Raw genomic sequence first — 12,251 nt, 5'->3', positions numbered from 1 at the left:
GTTTGGTCCAAAGCGAACGGCTTGCGAGTACGGTGACAATCCCCCCCCTCTATTTACATGAAATGGTTTGGTCCAAAGCGAACGGCTTGCGGAGTTTGGTAAAGAAATCGCCATAGCGTGCACAAACGCGCAGGAAAGCGAAAGAATCGCAAATTAGTTTTAATTAGTTTTAAAACATAGTTTAACGCCAACATACCGCCAACATAGTTTGCCAACGTGAAATAAATGAATACGCTCTCAAATGTGCCGTCCGAGGCAGAGTCTGTTCGCCACGTTCGGCACACGTGATAGCTCGCTGCTCTCTGAGTGGTTGAATCGTTTTTTGGACATAGCTCGCTAACTACTTGTCCGATTAATATGAAACCTTGAAAAGGCACATCCTCGGGTCCCCAGCAATATACCTGGCAAGTTTCAAGTATATCGGACCCGTGGTTGTCGAGAAACAGCGGTCACAGACAGACACACAGAGATTACTGGCATTATAGATAGATTATACATAAGTGTACCAAATTTGGTCAAAATCCCATCACTGGTTCACAAGTTATCGTGGTAACAGTATTTTAACCTAACATGACCTCAGACCTTTTCCCTATGACCTCGTGACCCCAAAATCTAATCAGTTCATCTTTACCTCATTATACATACCTGTGCCAAGTTTGACGAAGATCTCTTTAGCCGTTCTCAAGTTATCACGGTAACGAAATCCTATCACAGACGGACAAACGGACAGCCGGACGGACAACCTGAAAACATAATGCCTCCAGCGACTTTGTCGGCGGAGGCATACAAAGAAAGTCAATCGAATGAAAATTGACAATTTTAGAAAATTGGCCTATGTTAACCTCAAAATAATTGGTGGTTGAATTAAGTGACCTGATGTGCAAATCCTCTTCACATTTCAAGTCATATTTTAGAAATTTGACATAAGTTATTTACCTTTGGTCTCCATTGACCTTTTAGTCAGGTAGCTTAGCGTCAAATTTTGACAAAAGAGGTACAACGGGACCAAAGAACCAACATTTCTTTGTGAATGCAGCAATGAAATTTTGAGAGGAGCCACACAAAACTTTTGGTGTTTTGGTCCAGTTGTTCCCCTTTTGTCAAAAATTTGACGCTAAGCTACCTGACTATCATAATAAATAGGTTATGTTCCACATCACATAAAATTGTGCCTCAAACACATTTCTTTTATATTTCCTGACATAAAATCAATGAAACTAGTAAAATCAAAACAAGATAAAATAAAAAATTACAATTATGCAAAAAAATTAAATACAGTACTCACAAAAACAAGCACTCAGCATAGCTCAGGTGGACGAAGTGATGGTTGTTGTGATGGAACACTACAAGTTAGGTTTGGTTGGTGTCGTGACATCAAGGTCAGATTCCATTTCATGCAGGGTTACATCAAGAGGAGAAAGCAAATCCATGGAGCTGGTGGAATGTGGGTTCAGGTTGAAGGTCCAGGAATGGGACAGGGACTGGAGAGTTAGACCGAGGTTTGATGAACTGCGTCATGGAGGTCTGCTTTGCCAGTTGTTGTTTTGGGGCTAGAATTGTATAGTGTCAGGATAGACTAAGCCACGCTTAACATGTCGGCTCATTTGTCACATTTCCAGCCAACCTTCTTGCAGGAACATTTACCAGTGCAGCCACCTGTGCTTTTGCAGCTACATTACACCAGCTCACTGCAAGCTTTCAATGCCATTCGTAATGTTGTGCATACGGGTATCCACTTCTGTGTATCCCTGTCTCTTGTCCATCCACATTCCTCTGTAGTAGGGGCTTGCTGCTGAACCTTGCATGCTGGCAACCTGAATAGTGGCAGAGAGTTCTTTTAAATTAGTTCATGGATGGACTGTGTGCAGTCTTCCAATACAGCTTTGTTGTACTTGATGTATTGATCTTTCCCTAGTGCCTCTATGATATGGACTGTGGTGGTGACAGACACATCCATCATGTTATGTGTATCCAGAGTCAGTAGTTCTGGACCCTCTTCAGTAAATGGATTGCCCATATTAGTGATGACTTCCACCAGAGCCAAGGTTTGCTGTTTGAAGGTTTTCTGAGCAGACATGCCCTCTTCATGATGTTGCTGATTATCATCATCTGTCTTGCAATATTCTGTCTCAAACTCCTTCATAAGTCTTGCTTTTTCTGGACCAGCTGTCACCCATGTCCTGCATGTAGATGAATTCTCTGATAGTCCGATGGCCCACTCTTCTTGTGCAAACTGCTCCAGTTCTCCAAGATTTGAAGGGTGCCTTCTCCCAACTGCTGTTTTCAGATCTCCCCACAGGTGTTCAATGGGATTTTGATCTGTACTCATTGCTGGCCACTTGAGAACAGTCCAGCGTTTTGGTTTGAACCATTCCTGGGTGCTTTTGGAAGTGTGTTTAGGGTCATTGTCCTGCTTCAAGACCCATGACCTTCGACGTCGACCCAGCTTTCTGACACTGGGTTGAACATTGTGTTCCAAATTGCCTTAGTAATCTCCTGATTTCATGATACCATGCAGACATTCAAGGCAGCCTGTGCCAGAGGCAGCATAGCAACCCCAAAACATCACTGAACCTCCTCCATGTTGACTGCAGAGAAGGTGTTCTTTTCTCCGAAGGCTTCATTTTGTTTTCGGTAAACATAGAGATGATGTGCTTCACCAAAAAGTTCTAATTTGGTCTCATCTGTCTGAAGTCTGAAGGTCAGTTTGAATCTGTTTGGCAGTTGACGAGGTGATTTCTCAACCATTCAAAAAATCCTTCGCTGCAATCTTCGATCAAGCTTTCTCTTGCGGCCACATCCAGGGAGGTTGGCTACAGCGCCATGGGCCTTAAACTTCCTGATAACATTGCGTACAGTGGACACGGGAACATCAAGGTCTCTGGAGATGGACTTGTAGCCATGAGATTGTCCATGCTTGGCTACTACTCCTGGCTCTAGGGGGGAGTTCGTGGCCATCGCAAAAGTACAAAGTCACACATGATTTTATTGTTGTACATACCAAGACCTTTCAAAAAAATTTGGGTGACAAGCCCAAATCTGTATAGATTTTGCTACAGAGGGCGCTTTTCAAAATGGCCACCATAAATATTACTTTTGACCATATCTTGGTCTGTGAGACAAATAGAGACATGCTATTGGTGCCTAAACCTATGTTTTCAGGGTCAAGGAACTCAATAAGACCAATAACAATTACATTGGCTCCTTCGATTGGGGCAGCCATCTTGAATTTCAAAATGGCCACCATTCAAAATCACAGTTGTCCATATATCAGTCATCAAAACACATAGACGCTTGATGTTTGTGGTTATACTCATGCATTTAAGGCCAAGGAATCCAATGATAAGAGTATAATAATACAGTGGTTCATTTGGTTGAGTTATTATGTAACCTAAAAATCCACAATGGCGTCCAAAATGGCCACCAAAACCTAACGGTTATACTTGAAATGACTCTAAATCAATGATTATTTACCTCAAAGTTGTAATTTCGGTGCATATCAGAGTCTAATGTTTCATCTCAGTTGTAAGGATTTTTACAGTTTTCAGTCTTCTGGCACTTGCAGAACACAGAACATTTTACCGAAGCTTTTTTTTTTTTTTTTTTTTGGTATACAGAATCGAGGCTCGTGAAAGAGCTAACATTAATTTCACAAACAAATCAAACAGACAAACAAAATATATAAAAAGAGGGAGCGGAAGACAAGATGGGGAGAGAAGGGGAAGCACACAAACACAACATTTGAGAGCAGGGAGATGTGTGGGAGGGAGAGGGCTTGGGGGGAGGAGGCGTGGGAAGGGGTGGGGGGGAGGTGGGAGAAGTATAAAACACAAGGACACCAAGGACTTCCAGAACAGAAGTTGGTATTTCAAAAAAGCGGCTTTGGGGTGAAATTAGCGGGGGTAGAAAAGATCAAGGTTTTGGATGGGGGAAGATAAGAGATGGTGGTGAACAGCTGTTTTAAAGACCTGGAGGGTGGAGTGGGATTGAAGAGAGTGGGGGAGTTTGTTCCAGAGGCGGGAGAAAAGAGGAATGAAGGAGCGAAGGTGAGCAGAGAGTCTTGATTTTGGCAGTTTAACCATAAGAGGGTTGCAGGCAGATCTTGTGCGACCTGTAGGAATATTTGGGGGAAAGAGCCCAGAGAGAGCTGGGGGGGCAAGGCCAGAGAGGAGTCGGTAGAAGACGGAAAGACCACCAACCAGCCTGCGGGGAGTGAGTAAAAGGCCCTTGGAGTTAGCTTCATCGCGGGAGATTCCAATGATTCTGAACGCTTTGGTTTCAACAGCGTGAAGACGAGCTAGGTGTGAGGCAGGAGCACCAGCCCAGAGGGGAGAGCAGTATTCCATTGAGCTGCGGATGAAAGCCTTGTATGTGGTGAGGAGCTCAGGTGTGCCAAGGAAGGACTTTGCACGACGGAGGATTCTCAACAAGCTTCTCGACAAGGACACGTTACACGAGCGCATTGCCACGATGACACACCAGGGACCAACGTGGCTCGAGGGTTTTCCATGATGTTGATGGCAAAAGATGGCCATTCTCGAGGGTAAATCTGTAATCCACTGGATCAAGGTCTCCTATTCTAACGTTGAGTTGCCTATCTAGAGCATGCGTAGTGGTGTATGCATTGTAGAATGCACGATAAATGTGAGGTTCAAGGCCTTGACTTGTCGGTGGCAGATTTTGATGCGATGTTGATTTTGAGAAATGGAATTGATAAGCTCGAAGCTCCTGGAAATTACCGGATTTGCTCCCAGCATCTGCTACTTTGACCAAATATTGTTCTGCATTCTGAATCACTGCAGAAGTTCGTGGAGCGGTTGTGCCAAATCCTCGCAAGTGGATCTCAGGGTCAGCCTTGAGGGCTGCTTTCTTGGTGCCAATCTTGCTGGTGATATCACACCCTGTGAGGCTGTGTAGTGCTGGAAGGACTGCGCAGAGATCAGGATCCAGCCGTGCATGCAGAATGTGAAGGGGTACATAACGGGTGGTGGTGCCTCTACCTGCCCGTACCCACAGTTCCTTTAGTCCCTCTTAAATCTCTGGGAACTAGGTTTGTCCTGGAAAAGAACGCAGACTGTGTCATGCTCAGACACATTAGCACCTTCATGATCCCAGTTGTCAACAGCTGCTGATGTGAATTCTCCAGAATCAAAATGAGCTGGTCGTGCAACATCCTGCCTATTCTGCTGTGCAGTGTAGGTTACAATGTCATATTGATATCGTCGCAGTTCTCCATAGCTTAGCGCAAGCCCTTGGCGATTCAAGATAATGGTGAGGATTTTCCCTCCATGCCCGAGACTGTGAGCTGATTCAGCATTCATTACATGCATTGGCGTTCTCCTTCTGCCACAATGATGGACATAGTACATAGTCTGAAACAGAGCTCGGATCTTCCTGCAACGTTGAGCAGAGAGGCAACCATCAGCAGTCTGTTTGGAATCACTGTTATTCCGACCCTCACTATTCTCTGTTTCACATGCATCGTCATCTAACTCTTCATCATCTACATCTTCTGCTATAGGATCTGTCTCCGTCATTACAGCTTCAGCTGCCTCGGGGTATGTCTCGGGGTTGAAATTGTATAAATATCTTAAAAACCTAAGTATCGGTTCTGGCATTCTCATACTGGAGCATGCATGTTTTAGATCTTGAGCATCACAGAATCTATCATCTTGGTTAAAATCATGACTATCAAGACTTTGCCGTAGCACACTGGCGCAAACCTGTACAGATTCAATGGAGCGAATACGCTCTGCCAAAACATCTGCTCTATTACATGGCACACTATAAACCCTCAAAGACTTTCGCAACTGGTCAGGATATGTAAAATCAATGCTACTACCAAAGTGTCTCAAAAAAAAAATCTTCACATCTCTATTGCGAAATTGATGCTCGTCCTCTACAAGTCTATTCAATCGGTCTCTGATTATACTTAGTTCATAGCCATTGCCACTTTTCAGTCCCTCTTCTAACTCAGAAACGATATCACTCCATGCATGCTGCTTGGGGTTCAGCTCTGGTGTATCGCCAGTTGAACGTTGAGCATTCGCAAACTTTTGGATGTATGATGTCATGCACTGTTTGTGATAATACAAGTCAGCTCCAAAAACTGCATGCTCATCCTGGAGGTCACACATTCGCCTGAACATGTCATCCTGGAAGAAGTATGCTGCTTGTAAAAGTGAAGTAGCACGGTTCGACTCAGATATTTCGTGAAGTCCCGTTTGTGTGACTTCTTGTTACAAATGATGCAGTTCATCGAGTAGTTGACACTGTATGCATCTGTAGGATTTGGAGGTGAACGTACAGCGGAGTGAGCACGAGTGGCAACCCCATGTGGACTGCCAGATTCTTCTGAGGATAGCGATGCTTTCTGTGATTTCCCTCCTTCCTGGATGTGTCTGAGCAGATTCGCATTGGTGTACTTCTTGTAGCACTGGTTGGAAACATGATAGAAGAAGTCACTCTCGGCTGGCATCAACTTTATGCGTTTGGTTACAGAGTCGTTTCGTATGTCACTAGCTTCCCGTATTCGTTTACACCCGTTTGGTGTGCTGATCAGTTTTCCCTGCGTTGGCTCTTGACAAATTACACACTTTGTCCGGTCAAAATCACCAACTCCTGTCCCCGAAAGCTGTACAAATTCCATTACTGATTGTGGATTAGGGCTTGTATTAGGTCTTGTATTAGGTCTTGTATTAGGGCTTGTCTTCAGAATTTATCTGAAATAAAAGAGAAGTGGATTACAGTGAGTTGATTTGTTAAATGAAGATCTTTAAACGTAATGATTACAGAAAGCAGCAAATCTTCAATTTTGTGATGGACACCATATACTCCTGGCTCTAGGGGGCATTCGTGGCCATCGCAAAAGTACAAAGTCACCCATGATTTGGGTGATAATAGTTATGGGCGCCACGTTGGATTTATAGGTTACCTGAATATACTCAAGAAGATTTTTGCTGGTCTCACTGAACCACTGTATTATTATACCACTGTATTATTATACTCTTATCATTGGATTCCTTGGCCTTAAATGCATGAGTATAGCCACCAACATCAAGCGTCTATGTGTTTTGATGACTGATATATGGACAACTGCGATTTTGAATGGTGGCCATTTTGAAATTCAAGATGGCTGCCCCAAACGAAGGAGCCAATGTAATTGTTATTGGTCTTATTGAGTTCCTTGACCCTGAAAACAGGTTTAGGCACCAATATCATGTCTCTATGAGTCTCACAGACCAAGATATGGTCAAAAGTAATACTTATGGCAGCCATTTTGAAAAGCGCCTTCTGCAGCAAAATCTATACAGATTTGGGCTTGTCACCCAAATTTTTTTGAAAAGTCTTGGTATGGACAACAATAAAATCATGCGTGACTTTGTACTTTTGCGATGGCCACGAACTCCCCCCTGGAGCTTACACTATACAATATTGTGTCTGACCTCCTCAGCCAATTCTCTGGTTTTCTTTCTTTTCTCCTTGCTCATTGCGGTACACACAGTGACACAAAACAGCAGAATGACTCCTTTTCTCCATTCAAACTGGTTGAATGAGTGATTTTTATATCGCAGGCACCTGCAACTCACCACAGGTGAGTTCAATTCCAAAGTAAAGGAGAATCACCTGCTTGAAAACTGATTATTTCTAACAACTTCTAAAAAGTGCCAATAATATTGTCCGGGTAATTTTAGGATCTCTATGTGGACTAAGCCAAGATTTAGTAATTTTTTCAGCTTTTTTGTTTTGTTCCACTGCAAACCATAGAAATACATATGGGGATACCAAAATATTTTTTAATTTCAACAATTTTCTGGAAGAAATTGTGCATTATTTGAAAAAAGTGCAAGGGTGCTAATATTTTTGGCCACGACAGTATGTGATGAGCTATACAACTACTCTGGCTTGAACCTGGCGCACCTCCCAATGGGATTTAGAGGACTCATGACTTTGTCTCATTACAGAGTGATGATGATTTCTGTATTTGTCATACAGCTGCGGTGATATTTTGCTTCTATTGCGACAAGATCACCACCATTAATTCTTCTCATTAATGTGTGCTGTAGATGTAATGTGAGCTTTTTGATATTAAGCTCCGCATCATCAGTTCTGAATGCATGGAATTTACCTTCAGCATTGCGGGTCTGGTGGCTGGTGTCTTTTATATCGTATTCCCGCTTGAGAATTTTCTCCCGCATCGTCTTGTGCTCTTTTCCTTCTAGCTCTGTCCAGACATTTGGCGTTGAAGAGAGTGTGGCAACTTTGTTGCCATTGGGCATCGTGTTCCACCAGTTCTTCAGCTGTAATTGTTTCAGAAAAGTTCAATTTCATAGGCAGATGGTCTATATCTCTGAATATACCGACACTGTTCAGGAATGAGGTACACCACCGGTCAAAAGTTTTAGAACACATCAATTTTTCCAGTTTTTATTGAAATTTACGCAGTTTAATGTCTCCATGTACTCTGAAATTAAGCATAGAACAAATAAACAATTGGAGATAAAAAAGAAATCAAAGAATCATTTTGTTTAACAAAATTTCATTTAAATTTTTGACTCAGCAAAGTAGCCTCCTTTTGCAGATATAACCGCCGAACACACTCGTGGCATTCTTTCTACAATGGAAATCAAATATTGTTCGGGAAGTTCTTCCCAACACTGTTGCAGAAGTTCCCACAAATGTGTTGCACTTGTAGGTTGCTTTGCGTTCACCCTTCTGTCCAGTTCATCCCAAACCAGCTCGATGGGGTTTAAGTCTGGAGACTGTGCTGGCCATTCCATGATTTGAAGCCTACCGTCTTGTTCTTTTCCTCGAAGGTAGTTTTGACATAGCCTGGAGGTGTGTTTGGGGTCATTATCTTGCTGTAGGATGAACCCCTGACCAATTAGGCGTATACCAGACGGTATTGCATGGCGCTGCAAAATGCTGTAGTAGCCCTTTTGGTTGAGGGTGCCAGTCACTCTGTGCAAGTCGCCGACTCTGGATCCAGCAAAAGAGCCCCAGACCATCACGCTTCCTCCTCCATGTTTGACAGTTGGTGTCACACACTGAGGAACCATCCTTTCGCCTATTTGACGGCATACAAAAACCCTGCAGGATGAAGCAAAGATTTCAAATTTTGATTCATTGGTCCATAAGACCTTCTTCCAGTCTTCAGTAGTCCACTGGCAGTGCTTCATGGCCCACGCAAACCTCTTTTTCTTATTTTGCCATCTTAGCAATGGCTTTGTTACTGCCACTCGACTTGTAAAACCTGCAGCTCGAAGTCTTCTCTTCACAGTTGAAACTGAGACTTGCTTACTTCGACCAGTGTTAAGCTGTGCTTGAAGCTGTTGTCCTGTGAGCTGCCTATCATGCAAGCTGTTGACTCTCAGAAACTTGTCTTCTGATTCTGTTGTGGCTTTGGGTCTGCCAGACCTGTTCCTGTCAGAGTTTCCTCCAGTTTCCAAGTGCCTTTTGATGGTGTAGGAAACTGTACTCACTGACACATTGGCTTTCTTTGCAATTTCTCTAAAGGAACGACCTAAACTTTTAAGGGTTATAATGGTCTGTCTGTCTTCCTTTGTTAATTGCCTTTTTCTCGCCATTATCATAGCAATATACTACTTCCTGCAGTGCAATATTGTCCAAATAATGCTTCAGATGGTGTAATAACAGTCTGTTCCAATACTGCTTTGATACAGACAGGGGGTTTGTAATCAAGTAATCAGCAGCGGTTGGGAAACCTGCAGGAATTGTTTGCATCAACTTTCAAGGCTTAATTTACTTACATTGCTGCAGAACAGCTGTAAGTTGTTAACCCATTACTTGTTCCCTGAAGAAGACCTTTTTTACAATATAACTGTGCAATTTACATTATTTTCCCGTTTTTGCTAACCTAAACTTTTTTTTAACCTCGAGCAGTTTACTGCTTACCTTTGTACCATTTCAGTTTATTCACTGGACTTGAATTGCTTAAATTTCAATAAAAACTGGAAAAATTGAGGTCTTCAAAAACCTTTGACCGGTGGTGTATATGCTATAGATTTATCTCCACCTCCATGTGCATTCATTGGGCATTTAAGTCCCAGTTGGTGACTTCTTGGCAAATCACACACCTCCGCCAATCCATTATTCTGCATTAGTTAATGCCTGAAATAATAGAGAAAAACAAAATTACAATGCAAATAAGACAACAAAATTATTGGGCACAAAAAAGTAAACTGTATTCATATGTTAAATGTATGCAATATTGTTCATTGTTTGTCCTTCATAAATACCATGAAATCATCCTTATTCAATATTTAATAATAATAAATGTTTCATTAAGATAATTACTGAAATGATTATTTTGGTAAGAAAATTATGCTGCTTTTTGCATTACTCACACAGATTACGTCAATTTTATGTACCTCCAGATGTCAACGACCATCATTTTAATGATGATAATTTTGAAAACGATCCAAATATCATCAGAACTGGCTGCAGACTGCCTACAGATAATACATTTACAATATCTCTCCAAATGCAATAGTTGAGGAGTTATACGTTTCCAACTACGCAAAACATGACCTGTAAATTTGGCCGAAATTCCAAAATTTGGGTTTTGGATGCAACAGAATGAAAAATTCACATGATTTAATGGATTCTATCAAAAGCTTATTGTTTATGGTTGTGTTAAAATACCCTTTTAGAAAATGATTAAAGAAGTGCTCATAAACAAACAAAAAAAAAATCCAAAAAAGCCTTACCAAACTGGCGTATGCCATCTTAGTCAGCCCACTGTCACATCGCTGGGTTCTTAAGCCGCTATTTTGTTTAGGCCTCATGAGATTGTTCACCCACTATCAGGGAATGTGAGCTGGGTCATGAAGCATGACTTTCGACTGTCATGAGACAGGTTTCCTGCATCGGTACTGCAGATGCATATGGGTGTTTGGAAAGACAAGGGTGTCCGGAGAAGAATAAGGTAAGTCTTGTGCTTGTGAGGTTTGTGGTTTTTGATTTATTAATGTTTTAAAATATAGCCCGTAGGCTGTTGGCTGGATGCTAGTCTCAACTTGGTCTTGGCTAGATGCTCGGCCGTGTGGTTTTCAGCAAATATAGTTTTCTAAATGAAAGTTTTGGTTAATGTTATGAACATAATTGTGTGCATAAGGTCATAAGCTTTTGGTTCATGATAGGATGCACAATGGATGGCTGAGGAATCATTTTTTGTCTTTGAAAACAATTTCCTTTGATAAAAATTGGGTTTTTGCTTCAAACGCCCTCACGGTCTTATTTTCACTTTGATTCAATTTCTGTTTTCGGTTTTGGTATTCGCCGAAGTGGTTGTACACTCGACTACAACAAATTTGGTGAAAATCCGATACATTTTGCCTAACTTACAGCATTTAAGGATTTAACATGGGGAAGGACGGTGATTGGAATACTCGCCATCATTCCTTCAAGGCTTCGAGCGGCCTCACAGGTTTCTTTTAACTCAGATTTGTTTTCTGTTTTAGTTGAAAGTTAGGGTCGATAAAGGCCCTGGTAAAACAAATTCCGTGAAAATCTGATAAATTTTGATTAATTTACCTCATGGTGTTAGTTATATAGGGTGATACGGTGAGTGAATGCAGGTGACCCCAAGAGATAATTTTTACTCAGATTCATTTGCTGTTTTAGTAGCAAGTTAAGGTCGATAGAGGCCCTGGTAAAACAAATTTGGTGAAAATACAAATTTTTTTTTTTTTTTTTTTTTTTTTTTTTGTATACAACATCGAGGCTCGTGAAAGAGCGAACATTTATCACACAGAAAGACAAACCGACAAACCGACACATAACCGACAAACCGACACATAAAACAAATAACATCGGGAGCGGTAGACAAGATGGGGAGAGAGGGGGAAGGACACAAACACAACATTTGAGAGCAGGAACCGAGAGACATGGAAACATCGAGAGATCTGTGGGAGGGAGAGGGCTTTGGGGGGGAGGCATGGGAAAGGGGGTGGGAGAGGCAAAAAACATATGGACACTGCCAGGAAAGAAGTTGGAATTACAAACAAGGTGGATCTGGGGTGAATTAGTGGGGGTAGAAAAGATCAAGGTTTTGGATGGGGGAAGATAAGAGATGGTGGTGAACAGCTGTTTTAAAGACCTGGAGGGAGGAGTGGGATTGAAGGGAGTGTGGGAGTTTGTTCCAGAGGCGGGAGAAAAGAGGAATGAAGGAGTGAAGGTGAGCAGAGAGCCGAGATTTCGGCAGTTTAACCATCAGAGGCTTGCTGGCA

The sequence above is a fragment of the Myxine glutinosa genome, chromosome 2 (genome assembly GCF_964187855.1).
Source record: "Myxine glutinosa chromosome 2, kmMyxGlut1.1, whole genome shotgun sequence".
NCBI lineage: Eukaryota > Metazoa > Chordata > Myxini > Myxiniformes > Myxinidae > Myxine > Myxine glutinosa.
The sequence above is the reverse complement of the archived record's forward strand: the minus strand, read 5'-3'. Positions refer to the sequence as shown.